This window comes from Xenopus tropicalis, chromosome 5 (assembly GCF_000004195.4).
Source record: "Xenopus tropicalis strain Nigerian chromosome 5, UCB_Xtro_10.0, whole genome shotgun sequence".
In the NCBI taxonomy this organism is placed as follows: domain Eukaryota; kingdom Metazoa; phylum Chordata; class Amphibia; order Anura; family Pipidae; genus Xenopus; species Xenopus tropicalis.
Genome location: NC_030681.2, coordinates 130,765,639 through 130,793,000, shown reverse-complemented (window position 1 = coordinate 130,793,000; position 27,362 = coordinate 130,765,639). Strand labels below are relative to the sequence as shown.

General features: G+C 38.1%; 1 long non-coding RNA gene across 2 annotated transcripts in view; it reads left to right on the top strand.

Moving 5' to 3' along the window:
* Window positions 1-27,362, top strand: part of LOC105948528 — a 146,673-nt gene that overhangs the window by 4,754 nt on the left and 114,557 nt on the right. For both annotated transcript variants that reach the window (XR_004222781.1, XR_001171950.3), the window contains exon 2: window positions 14,630-14,764. This is a non-coding gene — a long non-coding RNA (uncharacterized LOC105948528). The remainder of the gene's footprint in view (window positions 1-14,629; window positions 14,765-27,362) is intronic.

Genomic DNA, 27,362 nt, shown 5'->3' with positions numbered 1-27,362 from the left:
TTTTACACCATGTGAAAGGTACTGCAATGTACAGCTACAGACTGCCCTACCAGCACCATTATGTATGCCCCTTATATTCTGTATCTCTGCCAGATGCTCACCCCTTGCTATCTCAGCAGATAAAGCTAGATTTATCCCAGTACATAAGTCGTACACAGTCATTTTACTAACCTCGTTTTCTTTCTAATAAGCCATTTTTGCATTAGACAAATCCCCTCATTTCCCCGCGGGCTGCAGCACAGTTGCCTGCACTTATTTGTAAGATAACAGGATGTTCTCCGGTGCCAGGAGCAAACCAAAGCCAGCTCATTTTGACTCATTACTGTTTCTTTTAGATGCAATTAAGTCGCTACCTGACTTTCCCTCCTTTGCAGCTCTTGTCTTTCTTTCCTCTCTGATATGTATTTAATTACATATGGTAATTACTTAAACGTCAATTATTATAAGAAACCAACTAGATAGCGAAAGCTAAAGAAAAAAGGGGTACTAGAAAGTCCAGAACCCCAGTGTATTATCAGATGCCATCTATTAAGCCTCTGTTTAAGGGGTTATTTTGGGACAATACAGGTATGGGACCTGTATCCAGAATGCTCAGGACCTGGGGTTTTCTTGATAGGGTTTTTTTCATAATTTGATTTCCATGTCTTAAGTCTACTGAAAAATCATTTAAACAATAATTAAACCCAATAGGATTGTTTTGCCTCCAATAAGAACTAATTATATCTTAGTTGGGATCAAGTACAAGGTACTGTTTTATTACTTCAGAGAAAAAGGAAATAATTTAAAAAAATTTAACTATTTGTTTAAAGGAGAAGGAAAGTCATTTTGGCATTTTACTGCACAAAGATTTGCCACATTAAAGCCACCTAGAACACTATATTTATTCTGCAGAAAGCTTTACTTTTTACTTTAAGATAGCAGCTGCCATTTTAGCTTGATCTTAATAGCTTTCTGCTGCAGCTCTAGCCATTGATAGCTCAGATTACACATTCCTAAGGGAGGGGGGAGTGCATTCTCATGCATTCTTGTGGGAGGGGGGAGCAGAAGAGGGAGAGAGGAGAGAGCTGTGCAGACTCATGCCCCAAACCTGAAGGAGCCCTAAAAGAGAGGAAGTCTGATACCGAAGAACATCATGAAATCATGTGTTTCTTTTGATAGAGGACTCAATGCAGCTTTTCTGTGAGTGCTTATGGCTTTATTTAGATCTTTCTGATAAAGCTTACTTGGTTTTTACCTTTTCTTCTTCTTTAACATAGCGTTTATAGGATATGGTCTTTCTGTAATTTAGAGCCATCTGGATAATGGGTTTCCAGATAATAGATCCCATACATTTGTTAAGGTATTAATAAGCAATTATACAGCTACTTTAAAACTACAACACCCTGAATCCTAGGAAAGCATCTGGTGGTTGTTCGGGCTTGTAGTTCCACTACAAGTAGTTTACATTGAAAACCATTTATTAACCTTTTTGACTATGGCAGATCCTTTGCAGTCAGCACTAGCGTTGAGACCTATCTGAAATAAAACTGACATAATTAGAACTGATCTTAAAGAAGTCCCTCTACAGATGAATGGTTTCTTAAAAGAGACGTCACAAGGAGAGATAAGGAATGAAGCTGCCTACACTTAGGGTGACAGTTAAGTAAAACAAGCTTTGTTTGTGGGAGAATCTATATAGCCTTGTGATCTCCTGTGTATTTAGATTGTCAGACAACCATATTACAGCTTTGGAAACTATGCCTACATCATGGTTTATGTGTTTTGAACCTGGGTATTCACAATTGCTACACTAAGATACTAAGATACATATTTGGACTTTGTTGTTGCTGTGATGTGTGTTGGAAAGTCAAAACCAATTGCATTTTGTGTTATATGTCATGTCACGAACATTCTACTCACTCCAAAACTGTAATTAGAATGATGCACCATATGTTTCCCTGTATGCATTGCTATTAATTATGCAGTGTTGGGTAGCTATTGCTCTCTACCTGTGCTCTGGAAATCAACACACTGTACAGTATAATCATGCTCAGTGTCTGTAGATGTGGTAATGAATATGCTTTATAATGAGGTTGCGTTGGGTATTTATTCACAGATAATGAATATGCTGTACAAAGTTGCTGAGTATTTATTCTCTGTTAATGAACAGACTTCACAGAAAAGTTATTGTGAGTATTACACACCGATAAGAACTGCGGTGCACAGCATAATGATTTTAAGGAATCTATTCAACGAAAATATTAATTTTGTAAGCAGTGTGTTATTCTGATGAGAATGGGATTTATACATTAATTTATGTTTTAATGTGATGTACATGCTGTGACTTCTGCCGTCTTAGTTATTGATTGTAATCCAGAGGGGGGAACATTGCGGTTCTCTTACAGTTATACAGACACAGTAAAATGGGGAGTGGCAAGTTCTGTTAGATTTGTATTTATGAAACCTTAATCTATTGTCTTTATCGCTTCTTGGCCTTTTGGCTGCGATCAAGTTTAGTATCTGTTCATATCCATAGGGGTTCTCCCACCAATCCGAAAGTAAGGCAGTGCTCCCTTCATCCTCTGGCCAAAGGGCTGAACACTATGGTGCCCGGGCCTTGCACACCTTGTAATGCTTTAAGATGGAGGCATCTAGGTCATGACACTTGCATACTTTATTGGCACTGCTCTTTTACCCCAGCCTGCTAGGCATTGGGAGTAACTGAACTTTTAAACAAGGATTCAGTGTAATATGACTCTACTTGGCCCTTGCATGAATCTAGGGGGGAGATGTGTGACCATTAGGCTTCTTCTCCCACTAAAACCTAGCCCTGCTGAGGGTGCATTCCCATTTGATACCTCTTTAGAGGTCAGTTGTTATCCCTTCCCCTTATATGCCTTCTGACCAGAGAGGTAAGGGATAAAAGGTTCACCTTCCCCGGCTAAAACTCCCCCAGGAGGCAAGGGCCTTCAGACGAAGGTGGACCTGAAGCCCCTTTCTTTGTGCCATTTGGGCAGATGTCTGAGGAGATAGGGAATTTTTGCACCCTTGCACTTTATGTGTGTTATGCACTTTTCTGCACTGGGTGATGAAGCACTGCTCAGATCTTCAATAAAAATAATCTGTATGACACTACTACTTTGGTCAGACAGCTCAGCTCTTCTCTTCTGCTCCAGAAGCTTCATATCTGCAGTAAGAGTTGAATAAATGAGTATTTTATTAATGAAGATGCTGTTTGCAAGATTTGTGTTATATTTAATTAATATGTGCAAGCTAAATGATCACATACTAGCACTGTAGCTTACTTCTAATCTTAACATCAACTACACTGATGACAGCATAAAACTACTTTACTGGTTATCTTTCTTCTATCCATCAAAATGATGGCTAACCATAAACATTTCTATATCCTAAATGCAGGGTTGATCATAAATGCTGTGTTCTTAATATTATTTTTTAAAATGATATACAAAATATTGTGTTATCTACAGTATGTAATTCTGTGAGCGAGACTGCCCTCTGTCAGTCTGTTCAGTGCCACCCTTTAGAGCCCCCAGATGTTCTAGAAAGACACCAACAACAGGGGGCCAAACCATGTTTGGGAAGTCAGATTATCAGGGGTGTAAGGAAGCAGATCCTGCCGTTGCAGGGGGGGCCAGGAGTGTAGAGGGCCCAGTAACAGTCCAGGCAAAAGGTCTAGGCAAAGAGTTAAGTCAGATAACAAGGCAAAAGGTTTGGGCAGAAGCCATTCTAAGTAATGAAAGTCCAGGCAGGAGGTCAATAAAAAAGACAACTAAAGATAACTAGGTCCAGACATGACCGACTAATCTTCCTGAAATGCCTTTCCAGATTCATTAAAGTAAATAGCTGGTGGAAAGGGAAATGCATTGCTTCATTTTGTTCCATTTATTGCTGACGAAAAGGCATTTTTTGGCTGCCTAGATTACCCACGGGCAACTAATCTCCCTGTGGGCCATTGCCCTGTGTGTAGTCATGTATAAGCGGGCATTGGCTGTGTCTTGGATACTTATTGGCCCATTTAGAGATTAAAAATGATCCCCTTTTTTAATTAATAGCTGATCAGGGCCGATCAGAAATAAATGTAGCGGAAATTCCAGAATACTCAAAGTGGACCTATCACCCAGACATAAAAAGCTGTATAATAAAAGTCCTTTTCAAATTAAAAAAGAAACCCAAATCCATTTTTATATGAACACATCCAAACCCATTATAAAGGCATTTAAAAATCCCAGCTGTCAATCATATATTGCTTACCCCGCCTCTATGCCTTAGGCATAGAGGCAGGGAAGTCAAGTACTTTAACTTTCAATTCAGCTCTCACTTCCCCCTCCCTCCTAACCATCTAATTGTGCAACCAGTGCATGGACCTGGGCATCTGGTCCCCCATTCTGGCACATAAACATGATTTTGGCATGATACAAAGCTTGTCTTAATAACAGTGTCCACAAAATGGTGCCTTCCTATTTGATGTGACTGTGTAATTCCAGGACTGAAGGAAACAGGATTTATATTACTTAATAATGTAAGTGAAGTTTATTTTGCTTAACAAACACAATAGAAAAGAATTTCAAATGATTTCTTAGGCTGACAGGTCCTCTTTAAGGGCCAAACGTACCCTACTTCTTTTGTCGTGTCTAGGCCAAGATCTGACTGTTTGGGGACCTAGCGAGACAAGGACATCTTTATGAGAAAATTTTCAGTCTGTCTATAGTCACAGAAATAAATATATTAAACTGTCGTTTATTGCATATAATTTGTATAAATAAACCTTTATATTTAATGTTTACTGGGCAGAATAGGCTTTAATGAACCAAGAATCTCATTTCAAATAAATGTCTCAAATGCCGAACGGTACAAGGCAAAAACATAAAATTTCAGCTCCCTGTAAATCATTCTGTAACTGTCCCTGTAGCTGCTTGTAAGCAGATCTCACGGATCAGAATGAAAAATGTCAGAACATAATGAAACAAAACCTGGATACAATAGAAGTGTATGATTCCTATCTATTTATTACAGGTAATCATGAAAGGGTTTAACTCTGAGGCAGAATCCTTATTGTGCATATAACTTCACCCAGTTTCTTGGAGCAGAGAGTGCTGGATTGCCATCCCAGAGCCACCGTGTGGTTTGTCATTTAGAAAATCCCTAAGCAGGCACGACAAAAATAACACTGCTCCAGTAAACCTATTCTGACATACAATTCAGTTATTGATGGAACACAATATAATATTATCAAGATTTCTATAAATACACAGACTGGATGAACAAACAGTGACATGATCACTCTCCTTGGAGAAGCATGCAAAGCTCACCAAACCAAAGGATCCCATTTACAACCCGGATTCCAAAAAAGTTGGCACACTAAACAAATTGTGAATAAAAACTGAATGCAATGATGTGGAGGTGCCAACTTCTAATATTTTATTCAGAATAGAACATAAATCACGGAACAAAAGTTTAAACTGAGAAAATGTACCATTTTAAGGGAAAAATATGTTGATTCAGAATTTCATGGTGTCATTGCCCCCGCCACTTGTGATTACTCGGTGGGGGCAACAAACTATCGCTGCGCCTAGGGCGCCCGGTCGGCTCGGCCCGCCCCTGGCACACACCACTCAAATGCTGAACACTAGAAACGGCAACCAGACCAGCACAATAGTGTTCAATTTGTGACAAAGTGCAAGTGCAATTGAGTTTAAATTAGTGGCCCAAATTCTAGAATTCTGGGGGGAAAAAAACACTGCATCAGGGAAATTACTGCACTTGTGGTCGTAAATGACCCATAGAATACAAACCTTTCTTATATAATGTAGTTTATCTAAAAAGAGATATTTTTGGTGGAAGAAAAGAGGCATTTTTGGATTTCTGGGTTCAGATCAGTGCTGGGCCAAGCAGGCCTTGCTCCATAGGCAACCTGGCCGGTTTGGCCAGCACATCCCCGTGTGTGCATGTTTATTGTTGCTGGGGCCGCTGAAGGGAGTTGATCCAGTGGGGGTAAAAGGGCCCAGAACTAGGGGTAGGTAAAAGAAGAGGTGCCTCTTCTGCCTACCCCTCGTTCCAGCCCTAGGTCAGATAGCTTTATTTCCTTTGCAAGTGTTATAAGATAAACAGGACTTGGGTAACAGTCACAGATACTAATGGGTGAAGAAATTGTTGGTGAAGAAGGCACATAATGAAGGTATAGTGTGAAGGACAAAAGGATGCCCTTATTGATTGAGCTTATGGAAGGCCACTAAGCTCCTCTTTGTGCTATGGATGTCATTGGTTCTAAATTGGCATGTTCTGTACAAGGAAAGGAATTACGGACCAATCTTGCTCTAAAAGTGTTATTTAAGTTCATGCTTTTATATAATCTCTCTGGTTAGGAGAAAAGGGATCCATTGATTTTGGAATATTTTCTTATAGACATGCACGCTCAGTTCAAGAAACCTCAAGCACAAATGCACTGTTGAAACCGTATAGAAACTTAGTATTATCACTGGTAATTGTAGCTTTGAAAGTGCACAATAAATACCTAGGATTGTTCCTACTGGGATACATTGGATTGTTTCCATTCAGCAATGTATACATTAAAGGCTCTGTAGTACTATCAGCTCCTTATATATTGCATGTCTGTCTATGTAACTTGTTATTGTAAAATACAATGGCCTCATCTGACCCCCCAGCTAATACTAGAGGCTGCCATGCCACATCTTAATCATAGTCCTCTGCAATGTTTTAAACAGATAATGGTTGCCTATCACTCCTCCACCCATTGTTATTTCCCAATGTGTTGTGGCAAAAACCAGGCATTGCTCACCCATGAATAGCTGCCCACCTGGAAAGATACCCACCCCCAGACTGTGGGTAAAGTACATCCCTAGTTTTAATTATTTAGACCCCTTCTCCCATTATTCCCCTTTTCCTTGTATATCTATGTATGAGTTATCTAACTTTTTTATTAGCCATGGAGATCCAAATTACAGAAAGATTCCTTATGTGGAAATTCCCAGGTCACAAGATTTCCACATAATAGATTTCATTCCAATAAGTAGAGTGCTGTATGCAGAAAAGGAATCAGCTGGGCCATCATACCTTACTGTCTAGTTAAGGGAAAATACATAAAAGATAACTCCTGCTTAGAAATTGGAATCTATTTTAATTTTTACAATACCCAATTAAAAAAAAAAACTTGGCTTGTTCTTTATAGGTTGTGATATTTCCATTTCAGATTTAAAATTAATCGGAAGCAAGCGATTTAATGAAAAAGAAACATTATTAAAAGCGAGTATTACAAGACTGTCTATACAAATCGTAATTTCCTGACATGATTTTCATGATTTTCTTGATTTTCAATTTAATTTTTAATTAATTTGGCTGAAGCTGAACTTTATATTGCATGCATATTGTCATTGCTCGTATCTCCCCCCACGCAATTCCATTTCTACCTGAATACCGCAGCCTCAACATCTTCTGCCCTCGGCACCTTCGGCATTGCTATTTAACGGCTGTGCAAGCAGCCATGACTGCCTTAACCCCTCTGTATTGGGGCATCACAGGTTAGTGTATGGGGCGCTTCTTCTGTAAGGCAAAGGCAGAAGCTCATTGCAGAACCTGTACTCGTTAATATAAGAGGGAGAGGAAAACTAGAATTCTCTACACTATGAAACCCCTTCTCCAGCCCATGTCCAAGCAGGAGGACAGGTAATGGGGGGAGGGATTCTGCTACCTTCTGTTGCTTTTTGTCTCAAAAAAACAGCCCTAACAGTGTTTGTAGGCAGAAAAGATTGTGCGAAACTGCCCCATTTTGCTTCACTGAAAAGAAACAAATGTGCTGGAGTCAATAGGTATTTTTTCTCTGCATTTTTCTTGCGCCAAACTTTGTCCAGGAGTCATATGCCAACATTTCTATACAATTTAATTAACATATAAAACATTTTTTTTGGCAGATTTGCTCATTTCCCCAGTTACCCAAAGCAGAGTAGGGGCAGCAGAATAGTAACTTGGAGCATAGGGTACATTGTATGCCTTTTATTTCTAGCTTTGTGGCAAAAGACGTTGTTGCTTTTTATCCATTAATTCCGAAGTGTAGCATCTGGCGCAGGGTGCACCTGTGCACACAACCAGGCTGCATTATCATCAAGGGTATGGTTTATATGCATGTTACACATATTCATTCCCATCATAGGAGAGAGTGGAGAGAGAGCACAAAATAACACAGATGTATCATTTTCATTACTCCGGAGAATAAATGGAATGCATCTCATTATGAGTCTGCTGCTCAGATTATAATTCCGGTTCCTGCTCTGAAGGAAAATAATTAATATGGTACCCCAAGAGCAGATAAAATGTTTCCCCAATTATCTGTACTTTGTCCTTTGATTCAGGAAAACATATTGTCACCACCTTCTGCTGTTTATCAGACTTGCATAGGAACAGGCTCTGTCACACTCTCTGTTGACACTACCAGACACCACTCAAATCTGAACAGCCTGTGTACATGTTTTAATATCTTAAGACTCATTTTGTCTGTAGGCAAATCTGCTGGTTTGAATATTAAGGATTCAGACTCATGAAATATTGTGCTGATGTTGCCGACCCATTTAGTTCTTGCAGGGGTTTAATTAGGGTCAAGGACTTCATACAACAATAAATATTCATCACCTTCAGTAAGGTATACATTCCAATACAATACAATACAGCACTCTAGTTACTGCTATGAAAGTGCCAAAAGGTTTTTTTATATATCTACATATAGGTGCAAATAAGTTGGTTCAAATACAATTAAGGAGCTTATCTCAGATCAAGGCAAGTTTTCCCTGTAAGTTCTCCATAGCAGTGTTGCTGAGCACTCTGGGGTGTATTTATTAAAGGAGAAGGAAAGGTAAAAACCAAGTAAGCATTATCAGAAAGGTCTATGTACAGCCATAAATACTCACAGAAACGCAGCACTGAGTTCTCTGTCAAAAGAAACAGAATTTGTTGTCTGTTTGTTTTCCTGTGCCAGAGACTCGCAGCTCTCTCCTCTCTCCCCTCTCCTGCTCCCCCCTCCCTCAAGAATGCTAAGAACTCCCTCCCCCCCTTAGGAATGTGGGATCTGCGCCAATCAGCAGGAAACTTCCTTATAGTCTTATAAACTGAGCATGTACCTTGGTCTTGGTGCAGGAGTGAGGCATTATGGGAATTTTCTTTAGAGAGCTCAGGGTTTTTTTTTCCTATGAGGCTTTTGATCATCTGAATGGGAGATATATGGGGAGACTTAAGGGCACTATTGAGAGAACTGAAGGTATGCCTGCAGCTTAAGGTTAACTCTTTATTAGCCTTTCCTTCTCCTTTAACACTGGAGACAAACATCACTGTTGATGTTGCTCATAGCAACCAATCAGATCTTTTGCTTTTTGCTTTTGTTGTTTTACTATAGGTGACCGTTCAAATCTAATTGATATTAGCCGTAATGTATATGATCAGTATAAGTGTAGCCAAACATGAGGTGATAGTTTGCATAACTAACGCATAACTCTTGAAGGGAAACTTCACCCAAACACAGTTAAGGTTTGTGAAAAGTAAACATAACTTCAAACAACTTTGCAATATACATCAATTAAATAAATAAATCAATTAAAATAAAATGCATCCTTTTCATGATTTTAATATAATAATATGGTTTGGAACAGTTCCCTTAGCCTGGCCCCTGTTCTCCTGCTGATCTGGCAGTAGTCGACGGTCCTGAATTTAGCCTGCATCCTCCAGATCCCACAATTCCCTGCAAATGTGATGTCAATAAGGAAAGGAATATCACAGTCTAATGCATTGAGGGTTATGTAGTTCCTGCATGCTGTCTGTAAGCTGTGGAGAAGTTGTTACAGTTTGTAACATCAATGTTTTAGTCCCTCCTCCCCTGCCAGGCTTTCAAATGATGTAGTGGGGAAAATATCTGCTTTTCAGCTGGATTTCAGCATATAAAAATGGTATTTATTTATGCTTTTTGAAGGAACTGATTACAGTGATAGGTATATTAGGGGTTTCTATGTTTTGCGTGGCTCTTTAACAAGGTTTGGTTTGGACTAACTCTACAATGCTAATAGCCACATAACTGCCAAAACTTAACCCACAACCTAACATGCTACCAGCTTCCTCCCTTCAACAATTCCGTTTTCTATGGAATACACCCATGAGGTGTGTGCTAGCTCTGTCAGCTACCCATTAATCTCAAAACTTCCATCCTATCCTATACAAAAAGTATTAGATTATTTAAATCTCCACTACATTTGAGTGGATTTATATAATAAAGAACAGTTTCTCTTTCATATCTATGCAATTGTGATGTTAGTTATTACATAAAAATAACTGTTTTGTATATATAGTGAAGAATTGCTATAGGGCTCCATGGTGATTAATGACAAAAACATGTTGGATTTGCGGAGGAGAGGAAGAAGGCTCATTTCTCCACATTTAGCAGCGAAACAAGCCTGCAGCGGGCTCTCGTTTCATAACGATACGGCAGGTGGAGACTCCCCATTAAAACACAGAACTTTTATTAACTTTGTAAAAAGAAATGAAAACCTATAAAACATATAAAGAACTGAGTTAAAATTACAAAGAAAAATAAGCTGTCTGATTCTGGACTGGTATCGCTTTCTTTATCCCCAGGAGAATTCACGCAATATTCAGCGTGCGCAGCACCCGGCTGTGGATAATCGGCACAATGGCGTGTATTTATTTGCTGCAATAAGTCTTGGCGTTTAGACGCTGATTTAAAAAAATGATTTTCATAATAACAAATCAAATCTAGTTGTAATATCTTTGGTGATAGGATCTTGTGCAAGATAATGCGCAGGATATATCTTCTTTGCCACCACAAGAATTAATACCAGAGAGCTGATTTATAAACGCACTTTCAGGGAGGCAAAATAAATGGAATGGAGAAACTAAGCTGCCTGCAATTATTGTTACAGGTCACATGACTTGTAATTAAGTGGCTGCCCAAATCAATGCTGCAGTTCACATATAAATAAATGCATGATTCTCTTGTGCAGTACTAGTAATGCGCCCCAGCCGTGTGTGAGATATTAAACATTCATGAAGGCCTTGAAAGATCAATATGCTTGGGATCAGCTTTGGGTCTGGTGTTAAAATGTGTATAAATGGAGCAGATTCCTTGGAACAGGACAGTCCCCAGTGCCACTAAAATAAGCTGCATGCTGTGGGTGTATCACAGGTACATTTTTAAATTGCGTCATTTGCATTCGCGAACCAGGGACGGAAGATGATTATTGTGCTGGGGGGTGGCAGGGGGTAGGTTTTGGTGCGTCCAGCCAGCCCACATTAAAAACTGGAAGTGGGAATAAATATTCTGAGTGGTGCCCATGGTCCCCCTGGCACCCCTAATTCTGACACCTATGTAGTAGTCTATGCAGTCACCATAATATGAAAAGGTGGCCACAGTAGACCAAAACTGCCCAGTCAGAACTAGGTGTAGGCAGAAGAGGACCTACCTAGGGTGCAACAGTGAGGGGGCTCTAGGCAAGTGTGCTTAAAATCCACATTCGTTAAAGGTACTTGTACAAAATGTGCACTTTGTACTTCTGTATAGTTGCTAACAGTGCTGCTCAGTCCTTGTTGCCTCCCCTGACTTCAGAACGAAGCCCATTGACACTACCGCCACTTCGGTCCGCACCACTTATACAGTAAGTGATAATGGCTGAATATGGTTTATTCTGTAGAAAGACAGAAGCAAGTTGTTAGAGATGCATTCCACAGGTTTATCAAACTCCTTTCTTATTAAATATATCAAAAATAAATAGTACAGGCACACTGTATGTTCAGCTGTGAAAATTATCCCATCTACTTTGCAACAAATGATAGAAACAGATATCCAATATAAGTAAATCTAGAGCAACTGGACTTGGTAAGTAATCAGTGAAGATGTTTCATTACGCATCCAAACAGCTTCTTCAGTTCAACTAACTGGTAAGGGAAGTCCTCAGCATGTGAACTCTTCCACTAATCCAATCACAATGATGCATTGTAACTCTTAGTGGAAGAGTTTGTGCCGAAGACTTCCTGTACCCATACAGATAGTTGCTCAGATGAGTATTGAAACATCTTCAACGATTACTCAGCAAGCCCATTTGCTCTAGATTTACTTATACTAGATATAATATGACCTGGATAAATGAAAACCTTCATAGTCAGATAGAAACAAAGGCACAGTCCACTCCAATGCTCTGCACAAAAGTCATGTTATTTACAGTATGTGAGATCCCAGCACGTACATTAAATTACTTACGCTTTTTGCGCAGAAGCATTGGAGTTGACTGTGTGTTTCTATCGTCTTCTCAAGTTGCATTGCAATCGCTTAAATTGTTCGGGGCACATTTATCAAAGTGGAAATCATTTTTAATGTATTTACAACTTTGATTTACAAGCAAGTTAGATAAATGTAAATACATAATAAAGCAATGCCTCTCTGTGAGGTTCTCAAGGGACCTTATTTATGAAAATTGTTTGGCTGCTTTATCTTTTATGGAAATAAATGCCAAGTACTATGCCCTTTTGTTTGGATATGGAAAATCCATTCTCTGTAGGGCATACTGCAAGCCAACAGACCTGGAGAATGGTGTACGCCTATAGTTAGATGAAGGTGCTCCAGAAAACTCTTTTCTCAACCTACAAATCAATAAACATGAAACTGTTAATCTTTGAGAAGGGGCCCTCATGGACTTAGTAGAGGAAAGGTGTTGATTAAATCTGTTGGGCACCAGTGATTCGTAAAACAAATGATAACTCTTTATTTAAAGAAGAATCATTTGAAGGAAATTCACAGATAAACACAGTACAGTTACTCAGCAGTTACTCACATACAAAGCTTCCCAGAAGCATTTACCTATCCGGGGTCAATATCATTGTATGGATTAAGTCAAATTGGATGTGTCCAATCATAAGCAAAGGCGGAGAACACATCTACCTCTATCTGTATACTCTGCAACTGGTATATCTAGGATTACTACTCCTACTTTCCTCATTGGAGCATCAAGCTGCTCACTAGCTATTCTGATTATATCTTGTTATTACAAAGCAATCCTGACACTTATCTCACCAACTGGGCCTAACTCTGCCCATGCCCTAATCTGCAACCGCCTTCCAGGAACTTGGAATCCAAAGGGGGCTGTATGAATAAAGGGTAAATAAACCTTCAGTCCCGCAGGGAAGAGAAAGAAGGGTTCATTGACAATGTGTGCAAAGAACAAAAGCTGTCCTATGTTTGTGAAGATTTGTGCTTTGTCCTGATAAAAATTTGCTACCTGTGGCGCAGTTTTCATCTTGCCAATGCTATAGGTGCAAGTGATCCATGTATGGGCCATAAGGGATCAAATGTTAAATTCCTTTGTGTCTTAGCACCATTAGACCCATAAGACCCCCTATAATCCAATATCAATGCAGCTGTTTCAGGCAATGTTATAGAGTGGCTCTAGGCAGCTGCCATTCTTCTCTCCCATGTAAATCAGTAAAGGTGTCGCTGCTGTTTATTCTACATCAGTGCAACGTGCTACACATAAAGGGCCATTCATTTCTTAGACAGCAAGTTTACGGACTAGATAATATTACAATTATGATGTCATACATTGAATTCTATGGAGTCCTATTACATTAAAGTAATTTGGAGGGCCTCCCATTGGGCAGCCCTGTTCTACACCACTGTTATTAGGAAAAACATTTAAAAAAATTGAATGTATCTGCACACACACACAAAAAAATAATAAAACATAATAAAAACATATACATACACAACTTCTGATGCACAGTGGTTTGCCCCACTTGGCAAAATCCAGCCTGCATTACAATATTAAGGGACAGATTTATCAAAATGCGAGATTAGAGTTTATCACAGAAAAATCCACCCGCTCTGTAGTCATTCCTATTGTTTTTTAGAAGTGTATTTATTAATGGGTGGACTCTAGAGTGGGTGATTTTTTTTTTGAGGTGAGCTCTAATTTAAATTTTAATCAAAAAGATAAAAAAAGAATATACAGGAAATTATATATTCAAATAGTTAACGCTAACTTTCACCCATTGATAAATATAAATAATAATTTTTAAAAATCTGCCCCTATATAAAGGATATTTCAAGCCACCAAGGAGTTCCATAAGTGTATAAAGGGGCCGGTCAGTAGGCTGAGTGCTTTTATACAGGTTATGTTACTCTGAGGGGACTTCTAATATCCTCATATTTTAGAACAGGGGGTTCTTTCTTTATTATAATACACATGTTTCAGTGTGTCAAGCACAGTGTTGGACTGGCCAATCAGGGATACCAGGAAAACTCCCAATGGGTCCAGGTGTCAGTGTGCCTTACACTAACCATTTGGCCAACTGCATTAACTATTTTTTTTAAAGAGTAGCTCTTTAGTCTAAAGTTTTCTCTTGGGCCCCTGGCATCCCAATCCGATTCTGGTCATATAACACAAATTACATCACTAAGCACTGAGTATAACTGATTACATCACTAAGTAGCGTTTATAAGGATATCATCTACAGGATATTATTGGATCTGGTGTATAGTAAAGGGAATAATGTACCCCCTAATGTAAAATATAAGGATATCAAGGGGGCCATATACTAACGATCAGATTTTTTTTTTCTGATTCAGATTTTTTAATGTTAAAAGTTACTATGCACCGAAACGCCTAAAAATCCGAATCCGACAATTCACCAGCTGAGATGATGTAGAAGTCAATGGCGGATGCCCCTAAATGTCCCCGAGGAGTTCCAACGTCATATAACGGTATGAGAATACAGAGTGCTTTTATACAGGTACAATTCTGAGGCTAGTATCCTCTTATTTTACTGTATGACTATAATGTATAGTATTTATAATAATACACATGTTTCAGTGAGTCATGTGACAAATTACATAACTGAGCACTGATTATAACTGATGGAATCACTTAGCAGTGTATTATATGGATAAAAAAACAGGCAACAAGCAGGTACTGGTTAACACCATTGTAGAGTAGGTAATACAGCATATGGAAATCTAACCCCAACTTTTACAATTATAGAAAGACTTTGCCTAGGCACAATAACAATCAAATCAACCTGACACAATGTGGGATCTGTGACACACTGAAAACACACTGTTTTAGAATCTGTTACATGGGAACCTTCTGTTAATAATATCAGTAGGGGATGACAATATGTTTTACCTTGAATCATAAAAAATGAAGGTTTGGGTACTATTTGAATTAAAATCTACTTTTACAGGTTTGGTGTAGTCATTAATCAGACTTTATATTCTAGTTTTCTATTGGAAGCTTTTCATTACACTGCAGCTCATGTATCAGTCTCAGGCTACATACGAGGAGTCATAGATTAAACATTGCATGTTCCAGTTACTGCCTTACCTACCAATGCCTTACCAGCAATCTATGAACCGAGTATTCAATTCTCTACACATAAAGAAGAAGCATAGCGTGTAACCAGGGACCCTTTGATGTGCAATTTTATCATATTTCTATTTTTAGTATTTTTGATTGTAAATAATAAAGTGCAGTCTTGCGGCAGCCTCTAATTACTGCAATTTACTGCCATAGGGCAGTTCTAATAACCCACACCCTGTCTGTATATGAAATGAAAGGTCACTCTGCAAAGACCATACAAAATCCAATGTTACTCATAAGCACTAAATCAAATAAGCAAGTTCCCCATCTATTCCTACATCTACACAGTATTTCCAATGAGAATGAGGCCCTAGGATTCCTGCTTCACCCGTGGCATCTCTTCTCTAACTGCAGCCCTGAACTCTGGACTGATAAATGGAGCCTCACAAAAGCAGGCATGATTATGAACAGATCTATAACTCCCAGTTGAATTGGCTTTTAGCATGATGGAAGCAGAGATATTCCAAAACAATCTGCAATTGGTCTCATTTTTCAAATTTGTGGTTTCTAAAGAATTACATTTTTGTTCCCTAGCTCTCACTTTAGAATTTAAGTGGTTATCTAATTGCTAGGACTTACTTTGTGGTTTAAATGACACATTAGATCAACAGAAAAACGCTCTAACAGAAAAATAAGCAATAGATACTGTATAACAATAAAAAATGAGCCTCAGAAAATCAGCAATTCGAATTGCAGGCTGGAGAGAAGTACAATAGGACAACACATAAAAAAATATACAAAATAAGTACAGGGAACTACTGAAAACTTGTAAAAGTTACTTTAGAACTTACTGCCAAAACAGGGATTACATTACTTTAAAATAAATTTCCAGTTTTCCAGGATATAAACATTTTTATTTCAAACTAATTTGCCATTTATTTTAACCACAAAATAGGAAGGTACATTTTTTGGATTCCAACATCAAAATTTTGAACTTCAATGACAAAAAAATTACTAATGAACTTGATCAAGTTTTTTTGGAAGTTTCATTTCTCAGTTGCTACCATATTTACAAAAACACAGGCATCAAAAACCTTAATTCTCTGAAAATCGTATTAATCCATTCATTTTTACAAATTTGACAAAACCAGAATAAATTGAAAGTATACCTTCCACTGTACCTGACTTTTATAGCATTGCCAGGAATTAGCTGCCAAATTTTTCAATTCGTGATTAACTCTGTCCATGTCTTATTGTGAAACCAATGTATAGTGTTATAAACCTTCAAGATAATATAAACAAAAAAAAAATTTATATATATATATATCAGTGCTAGATACCTTTAAACCAAATGGTTAGGGTCCTTGAGCTGCCTTCCTCCACCTAATCCTTATACCAACTAATAATTAACCGCAATGAGTTGGCGCTCACAATAAATTACAGACCCATAACTCTTTTAAAAATAAAAAAGTGAACTTTATTTATATTTTACACTATTAATGTTTATAAAAAAGAGAAAAGGAGAAAAAATGTTTCAATTCGAATTCTTGAGGTTTTTACATTTTATGAATCTTGAAAATTCCTTTCTAAAAAAGTTATTTTTTTGTTGTCCTGGTTTTCTTACATGTAACCTTTCCCTAGTTCTGTTCTTTTCTCTTTATCTGCTCCTACTTACTTTTTCAGGGTTCTTTTGCTCACCTGTAGTGATTAATAGCTAATGATAAGCGAATCTGTGAAAAAAATCCGCCAAACGCTGAAAAAATTTGCAAAATGTGCAGTTGTGAGTTTTTGGAAGCATCTGACTTTTTTGATGCGACTATTGCCTTTTTTGACCCAACTGCATTTTTTTTTTTTACATGACCGCAGAAGTTTTACTAAACAATTCGCCAATGGGGAAATAGGAATTTCGCTGCAAATCCATGCCTGGCGAAAAATTTGCTCATCACTATTAATAGGCAGATTCAGCTCAAAGGCAAAGATACTGAACTGCAAACTACATTGTGTGGAAGCAGAAGACCAAGGGTGGAGCAAATACTTACATTCAAATGTTCACACTTTAAAAATGCAATGTCAGTACAGGGAGACGTGTTTACAAACAAGCACAGGGTGCAGGCAACACTGAATAAATATCAATATCTGATATCCAGGGGACCCTCTGAATAGTTTATCAACTCCATGTTATCAAACAATAGTTTGCCAAATCCCCATGGAAAATCTCATAAGGATTAGTGAGAATCCAGTGCTCGTATTTCTCTGTACTGCTGATATTGCTGATATAAAGAAAGCATAAAAGCATAGCCAAAGGAAGGGGCTCCCTCTCAATAGGCTGGGCTGAGTAACTCTTGACTAACTAGCTTGCCAGTCAAGAATGGTTTCATGCCCATGATAAAGGCTACATGTTATCAGCAATAATGTCTGATATAAACAGCCATATCATATGGATATTTTATTTGCAATTAAAGAGGCAAGAAGAAAATGAGGAGTGATAATGCATTTGTTTCATTTGTATGATTATCATCCATTGTGCAATATTATATTTTGACCAGGTAGAGGCAAATTTTCCCACTTGGCTGACCATGACCAGGTAGATATCAGGTTAGATGGGTGTTTGCTTCTTTCTGGTTTCTACTGCATATTTTGTATACATTGATCCAATTATCAATTTGTTGTATTTCCTTAAGAAGGTGGTTGAAAGTTCTTATCTTTGAGTGTATGAAATAAATGTGACTACTGAATTGGTGCTATGCTTGGTTTTTCTGTTTCTCAGGTTAGAGTATGACTTTAACATGGGCCTGGATGCGTCTTTTGTAAAGACCTCCCATGATGCCATTCACTAGTTAAGGAAGCCAGATCTGAGGTTTATAAACCAGGAAAGTTTGAGGCCCACCAACTGGTTAAGCAGCATTTCATGTGGGAATACAATTCATTTAAAGAGGTGCTATTGCCCCTTATAAAAAAATGGACATAAGAATTTTTATTCTTATTTGTGCAAATTTTTTTTGTCGTGGTTATTTTTTTCACATCTGTTTTTTTTCACAAACTCAATTTTGATAAATGTGGCCATAAATATTGATGCGTGAAATTTTTCCCCAGGCATGGATTCACTGAAAAATTTCGCCCTTGGCAAATTTTTCCATGAAATGGGTGTGAAAAATTTGCCCTGACAAAAATTCGCTGAGTGAGGAAAAAAGTTGCAGTTGTGTCAAAAAAAGTTGCGGTTGGTCATGTAAAAAATGTCTACACACTTTCTGTATAGTCAGTTAAACCACACATTCCTGACTCACACACTTTTGGAGAGAGTTGTTGAGCCGAAAGTCTGGCATAAGCAGTCTAAGGGTAAAGACACACCGAGCTACTAGTAGCAAAAACTTGTCACAGCTACTAAAATAGACAATGCAATCATTAATTGATAATTTAGTAGAAGCAATTCCCAGTATTGTCTATGGCAGGGTATTTTCTGGCGTTTAGTAGCCGTGACAAGTAGCTGCTACAAAGTAGCTCTGTGTGTCTTCACTCTAAAACTGTCCACTTACAAGTGACCAGTGTAAGGTATTGCTCTTGTGTCCAGGCACTGTGACATATCTGGAGGCATGGTGTCCATGTGATGACTTCTAAGATCCTCATATTTTTCAACAGGGGGTACATTATTTATTATAATGCACAAGTCTGTGAGTCATGTGATGGAAATGACATCACTAAGCACCAATTATAACTGATGACATCACTAAGCTCCATTTCTAAGTATATAATTTACAGGATATTCATGGCTTTTATGTATAATACAGGTAAAACTGCAGCTGGGACAAGACCCTTAAATTGCAGATAACATGTACATCTAGGTTTTGCAAGAACCCTAAGTGACTAACCCCTTTCACCGGTACCGGCTCCTCCCAACCCCACTAGCGCTGCCCCAACCTACACTCTCTTTAGGAACTGTGGGCACAATGAGTTGGACTTCACAATATTCAGTTTCGCATTTGCAACAGCAACATGATTGGTCAAGAAACCTTGTAATCAAAATACCTGGCCAATGTATTTGCTGCAAGGAATTTTTTTTTCCAGTGTAAAAGCATAATTGTCAAAAACAATTGCCAGATCTGCCTTTCTAGCCTAAGCTAAAGCCCTTACATTCATTACCAGCATTAGGCAAGCATAGAGTAGGTTTATATATTTTTCCAGACCCCTAAGTGTACCTTGGGCTATATTACTTTTAAGTTGGTAATGCAGTTTGAGAGCTTGTTAAAATGCATAGATTTGAAGCATATTAAAAATAACATGCGGCATCCAGTTATGTTTTGACCTAATTATTTTCCTTGTGCGTCTCATTTCTGCATTAAACATTATATCTATCAGCTCATCTCCTTTATTCACAAGTGGGTACCAGGGGAGAACCAAATACCTCCCCCTCCCACCTAAGGAAGCAATGAAGACATAGTGTGAGCCAGACTTAAATTCAAAAGTGACTACTGGATGGAACACGTAGACTGGAAATAGTTTTTTTTTGACACTTGGGTTTAGATTGCTTCGAGCAATGAAAACATCTTGTTCAGGAAAAGGATGAGATTCTTGTGTTATGACAGAACCGATGTGGAATACAATAAAGTGAAGAATAGTAATAAACATCTTCAAACAGCAAAGCAATAACATTTTTACAGTATCAGTTTGTGCATTTGGCAACAGTTGCTTGCCACAGGAATGCAATACATGTATAGAAAATAGTATCCGAAATGCTTGGGACCTGGGGTTTTCTGGATAAGAGATATTTCTGTCATTTAGATCTCCATACCTTCAGTATGCTTGGAATCATTTATACACTGCCACCAATATGGATCCATGCTGCTTAGTTGGGATCAAGTACAAGGTTTTGTTTTATTTTTACAGAGAAAAAGGAAATCATTTTGTAAAATTATGATTATTAGTTAAAATATACTCTATGTGAGATGGCCTTTGCATAGTTTAGAGCTTTCTGGATAATGGATTTCCAGATTAGGGGTCCCATACCTGTACAATTAATAAGACTTATTAACATGCCTGGAATCGTTAGGTGAACACTCCATCTCCTTTATACCGTATAAAAACTGAAAGAGGTATATCATTATATTTTTGCACATATTAAACCCCATTAGATGCCGTTTATACTTGCATGATTTGGGTCCTAACATATATACCAAACCTTTACAATAAGTGAATAAGGATCAGAGAAGCCATGAGTATAACCATAGCTGAGACCCCTGTGGCTGTGGGATACAGGTAGCTGTAGATCAGTATCAGCTGGGTGAACATCCCAGTACAATAAATAAGAATATCTAACAATTGTTTAAAAAAAGGCTAACTGTAATAACATTTCCAAAGTTTACACTATTAACCCTTACCAATAAATCCAATAAAGCTTATAGTATTCTGAGTATTTACTGGTCAACCCTTTGAAAACAAATGTCTGATGGCAGGGTCCGACTGGGGGATGCAGGACTCACTTCTGCCTCAGGGGCCTCTGCGCCCCCCAATGTCCCCGTTGCGGCCTTCACACACCTCCCGCAGGGGCCCCCCTCCAAGCCCCTCCCCCGAAGCACTTTAATTAAACTTGCCTGCAGCGTGTCGGGGAGGGGGACCGGAGGATGGAGAGCCCTGCGGGGATCAGATCTGGACCAGCGGCCCAATACGACCCTTTCTGATTGGTTACTGTAGGGATTGTTTGCAAGTACAGGTGATCTAAAATGTATGCAATGGAGAGTAGTGATGAGCAAATTTTTTTGCCAGGCATGGATTCTCTGTGAATTTCCGCATTTCGTCACTGGCAAATTGTTACGCGAAACTTCCATGAAAATCCGGCGTGGAAAAATGCGGTGCGTGGCAAAACATTTAGTTGTACATCAAATTGGGCGCGGTCGCGTCAAAAAGGGCACGGGCACGTAAAAAAAAGCACAAGTGACAAAAAAAACAGCTGCGGTGACCAAAAAAAGACGAAGACGACAAATCATGCAACAAATGCGTTTTGTGAAGTTTTTGCCTTTTTGCGAATTTTCATGCTGTTTCGCGAATTTAATGGCGAAGCAAAACGGGACAGATTTACGCAGCACTAACTGAGAGGACATATTTCTTTATTTATTAAGGTACTTGCATGCAAACACACTCTTATATTCCCACATATTTGCTAATGTATCCATCTTGCCGCTTCGAGCGGCATTGTGGCGGCACAGCTCGGAGCAAGGCCACAGTTCTGCTGAAATTACTTGAAAAGTCCTGCAATGTATGTAATAAGCACAGGGATTTGTGCATTCTAGGTAACAGTGCAGACAGCAGAATTAAGACATTTATGTGTTGGGCAGATAAAGTTGGCACTTGCAGGAAAGCACAAGGAATGAATTGTATAAAGCCTGAACTGGAGGAAGCGCCATTTCTTGAGCGGGCAGGAGATCAAATTAAAGTGAATGGAAGGATTTCAAGGAAGGTCACGTTTTCATGTAAATCAGACCCTCAAGCTGCTGTGTACATCTGTACATGGCCTATTTGGAAAAAATGTGAACAAGAAAGCTGTGACATCCAATTTATCGGGCGGCAGCATGAGAAACTGTAATTAAATTTTCTGATCTTGTTATCCAATTTCTCCAGTCACCGCTCCCAAACAAGGGGGATGGGGGGGAGAGAAGGAATGGAATAGGGGAGCAGGTAAAATCCCTCACTCATTGAGCAGAAACTGGGGAAATGAGCTTTTCATGCTTTATTGCCTTAGTTCCACTAGTTACTTTTTAATCTATGTGACTATAGACTTCATAGACACTGAATCTAAGCATTTGATTAATGCATTTTCCAATCTTCACATCCTAATTAAATAGAAGGTGGGCTCTGGTTTACATAGCTCCAAATAACACAGGGAGTGCTATTACAGGCTTGCCATTACAGATTTCTAGTTTCTTTTCATGATTACAAAAATGTAGTCCTGTGTTTTTTAGAAGAGATGCATAGCTTCACCGCTTGGCCATATATTGGTGGTGTCTGACAATCTCCCCTTGACTGCCTGTTACAACAAGTTTTGGTCTATAGGTGTTCACAAATGGGGAAGAGTGTATAAGAACGATTGTCTCATAAACCACTTGCATTTTGTACAATTTAAAAAGACATATGGCCAATGGGTAGACAAGTCAGTGAACCTTAAGGGAATAAGTTGTGCAGTCACTTCACAACTCTACTGCAAAACACACGGATGGAAGTCCAGGTGAAACTGCAAGATGTAGCAAAGCAGCTTGTTGATGGGCTCCCCAGCACTGAGCAATAGTTTGGGTGAAACTACTAAACTATTTGGCTTTCTAAGTTTGCATTGTAACAAAAAAATGTTTTTATAATATTATTTTTGCCTATATAGGTATGGAATTCATTATCAGGAAACTTGTTATCCAGAAAGCTCTAAATAAAAGGAAGGCCATCTGCCATAGACTCCATTTTAATCAAATAATTCACATTTTTAAAAATGTTTTCCCTTTTCTCTGTAATAATAAAACAGTACCTTGTACTTAATCCCAACTAAGATGTAATTGATCCTTATTGGAGCCAAAACAATCCTATTGGGTTTATTTAACATTTAAATGATTTTTAGCAGGCTTAAAGTATGGTGCTTCAAATTACAGAAAAAAAACCCCTTTTCCTAAGGATTCTGGATAACAGATCCCGTACCTGTATCATTTTTATAAATATTAGTCATTGCTTCGTCATTTAGTTAATTATAAGCATTTTTCCCCATATTCTTCATACAGTATAAAGACATTAATGGCCATGTTTGCTTTGATGCTATAGAGCAGTAGGAATTAAAACATGAGCATTAGGTATGAATACAAAAACTTGATAATAGAGATTGATTTATTAAAGTTCGAGTTCGGGTTTTTTTCACAGTTCAAGAAAAAATGCGGTGAAAAAGGTGCTTGTGAATATATTCCAGAATATTCTGAAGAACCATGAATTGGAATTGAAAATGAATGGTACAATGTGATTCTCCCTGTGAGCAACTTTTATTCTAAGACAAAACTCGTGTTGGAATATTTTATTGCTTTTTTTCTTAAATAAGCTAGCGTTCGAGAAGTAAGTCGCACCAGTTTTGTGTTATTTTATTTCACATCCATATTTTTTTTCACAAACTCGAGTTTTGATAAATCTGCCCCATAGGGTTGGTGCATACAATTCAGCCACAGTATCAAAGGGTATTCAATACCCTAGTTGAAATGGGGCATAAACTGGTGTCATGTATTAATCACATGTTTCCCTGAATTAGAGATGTAGCCAGTGTATTCCCAAAAGCTATCTTATCTTTGCTCATGATGCTATAATTACACTGGAAAAATGGTTGTGATTGGGTAATATATGGCATAGCATGCAGTATCTTTTAGGATACTCTTTTAGCCACTTTAGGATGGCTTTTAATACATCTTAACATAAGAACTGTATGGGTATTTAATGTGGCACATGTAGAAGTATTTTGTAGTACAAGATATGAATTGCATCTGCCTGAATTTTCAAAAGCATGGGGGGAAATTAATTACAAAAGTGCTTGGGAAAGCAATTCTATGAATTTAGGAGCATTACAAAAATAGGTTATGTCTCCAGTAAAATATTAAGAGTCTTAATAACCTGTCCAATGCCAGTAGCCCATGGCTCACATGATTGATCAGTCTGGGGCATAACAGGCCTTAGACACCCTAAAGCCATATCGCCACCTGTAAATCAATCCAACACCAGAAACCGTTGCAGTTTTCATAGCAACAATACAAGAAATGAAGCTTATGCGTTAATATAGAACTGGAATTAACAGAGCAATTTTTCTAGTATGTTTTAGGCTATTCTAAATTTGCACTAAGAGACTTTCTTTATTTATACAGATGTAATATATAAGACTTTACAAAGATTCCATGTACATACTTGTAAACCTTATCTCACGCTATACCAATAAGAAGTATTCCAAGCAGGAAGAAGTGAAGTTAGAGAAATATAAAAGAGAAGTTGAAAAACTGCATAAAGGAGGAAGAGTAGAGCTGAAGTAGCTAAGAGAAGGAAGAGACATCAGCACACATGAGCATATCACCGGCATCAAGCAAAGTGGACTTGTTTATGAAAACATAACATATTATTTACTAAGCCTCCTCCAATGGTGCGGTCAATAAGTCTTTATCCTTCTATTTAACTAAACTGTTCCTGATAAGCAATAACTTAAAAGCAAATTCCTACAACTGTTGGGGTTTAACTTCCCACTGAGGCCAAAAAAAGTTAATAATAGGTTAAAGCTGTTGTTTTTGACTGGAAGATAAATTATATTTTAATCTCAAAGGGTTTTTTTTGTTAATTTATTAATTTAACTTTCATATGTGTTGGGTTGGCCTTCAAATTATATATTAAATATGAAAGATGCAATTTGTACAGGAAACTGGGAATCTCAGGCAAGCAACATAGAAAACAAAATGAATGAATGACCTGACAGAAAGACGTAAAGGGATCGCCGGAATCCCAGACCCAGACTTTCTTTTGTGCAAAGTCAACAATTCCGTCTGAAAGAACAGATAGAGCCCATCCATCAATAAATACATTTAGTGCTGGACGAGCAGTGCCAATACCTCTCATGGTGTTGCTGAACAGTTGTGTTTGCTTTGCAGCCTGTAACATTCTGATGAGTGATGAGTCAATTATAAGTGCCATCATTGCACGTGAAGACATACAGGAGTCTTTGATAAATGGCTGATGATCTGGAAGATCATTTACACGGCAAACCCCTAGGGTCATTCATGGATCAGCTTGGCCTTCCCGACAGAATCAGCGCTGCAATGGCTGGAAGGCTGGTTTCCTCCCAGAAGAATTTAACATCACCAGAACTTGGCAAGTGATGACAATTAATAACTGACAATGAAACATTTAAGGAACCTTCTTGATAAATATACATCAAATTCATTCATAGTGCAGTGAGCTCATATTTGCAATCTTCTGCCCACGAACAATACCCAATTAACACCTCTTAATGACTTGGAAATTTGCTTCCCATAATTAAAAGAATCAGACTTCCTACTGCTAAGGAGCACATTTCATAATGGGCATAAGAATATCATGGATAAATGTACCTGGGGTCCGGAGTGAGGAGTAAAAGGATGTTACTACTTAACCCTTGTATTATACTTTGGATAGGTAGCCCAAATAGAAGAAGCAGAAGAGTACCCAAAGCTACTGGTATTTGTAGCAAAATTATTTTAGGTGCCCCAAAAATGTTGTTTATCAATTAGGCCCCTCCACATCCTTATTGGCATACAGCCATGCACTTTGCAGAGAATGTAACCGTGCCCCTAGAAAAAATCCATACAAAGAGTAGATTCACACTGGAAACAATAGGCAGGCATTTGTCTGGACTGCTACAAAGTAGTAGCCTGGAAGCAGTTTATATGATGTATAGCGATGAGCAAATTTTTTCTTCAGGCATGGATTCGCAGTGAATTTCCTTCATCTCAAAAATCTCAAAATTGTTTAGCAAAACTTATGAGAAAATTTGCATTGAAAAATTTCAACAGATGTCAAAAAAATTGCGGCAAAGTAGTTGTGTTTTAAGGATTTTTTGCCATTTTGCAAATTTTCCTGTCATTTCGTGAATTTTTCAGCAAAGCATAATGGGACATATTCGCTCCTCACTAATAGTGTACTAGCTTTACACGTTTCGTGCCTCCTGCTGGCACTTAATCATGGTCCAGACAAGTGCCTGCCTATTGTTTCCAGTGTGAATCTGCTCCCCTATGCTGAAAGTCTGGGTCATGTGCCCCCAAACCCAACATTATAGGGTTGATTCACTAAGGTGCGATAAGCGTTATCGCATGCTTTTTTGCATTAAAATAGACGTGAAAAAAATGTGTGATTCGCTAAAGTATTATCCCATGCGTTAAGTCGCATATCGTGTGCGTTAAATAGCGCGCAACCGAAAGCGCTAATTTTACCGCATTGTGTTAATTCTCACGCAGAAATAATACTAACGCATGATTCACAAACACTTAGACGCGGCTAAATATCGCATTAGTCTGTGCGAAAATTAACCCCTACTTGGGGCAGGCGGTAATTCTAGAAAAGTACAGTTAATGAGCTTTTGGCAACACAATAAGGACTTTGCAGTGGGATTTATTCAAGTCTGTGTTGGCCCCAGAGTGATGCAGCCTCCAGTTTGCAGGGAAATGGGCATTTGAAAAAAAAGTAGTTTTACGAACGTAATAGTGTGTATGGCGTGTGTGATAAGTAGCGTACATGTATTAATTAGCGCGCTGCGTTAATTAGCGCGCGTTGCGTCAAATACCGCACAAAAATAGTCTTCATGACTTAAATAATACAAACAGCATCGCGTCTAAATTAACGCAAGAATCCTCTTAGTGAATCGTGCATTAAGATGCGAAAAACAAGACGCGACAACATTTTTAACACATGCTATAAATAGCGCTCGTTTTATCACACCTTAGTGAATCAACCCAAAAATGTCTGGGTTTTCTTTTTCTGTCCATAAAAAGGGAACCCTGTATCACAATCAAACCCAAAATCGTAGTGGAATGACACCATGATAATTACTGTGTTTGCACCCTTCAACAATAAGTGGTTCATTTACCATTATTTCATAAACCTTTATATACATTTTTACATAAAAATTTGAGTTACTATTACTGTTACTATTTTTGAAAACTTTGGAATCAAATATGTTTTCTTCTCTTTTTCCTTTTTACAACTATGTCTATGGCAAGCGTGATTTTTTTTTGGCAAACTTACTAAAGGATTATCTTTTTGTTGTTTTCACAATAAAACAAATGCGAAAAATAAAAATCTTTTCATACCAATATATTTCTATTTTCACATTTTAATACATTAGTCCCTAAGTACATTCAGATTCACTAGGGATGCACTGAATCCACTATTTTTGGATTCAGACAAACCCTGAATTCTTTGTGAAAGATTTGGCAGAATACCGAACCAAATCCGAATCCTAATTCGCAGACACAAATTAGGCTAAAT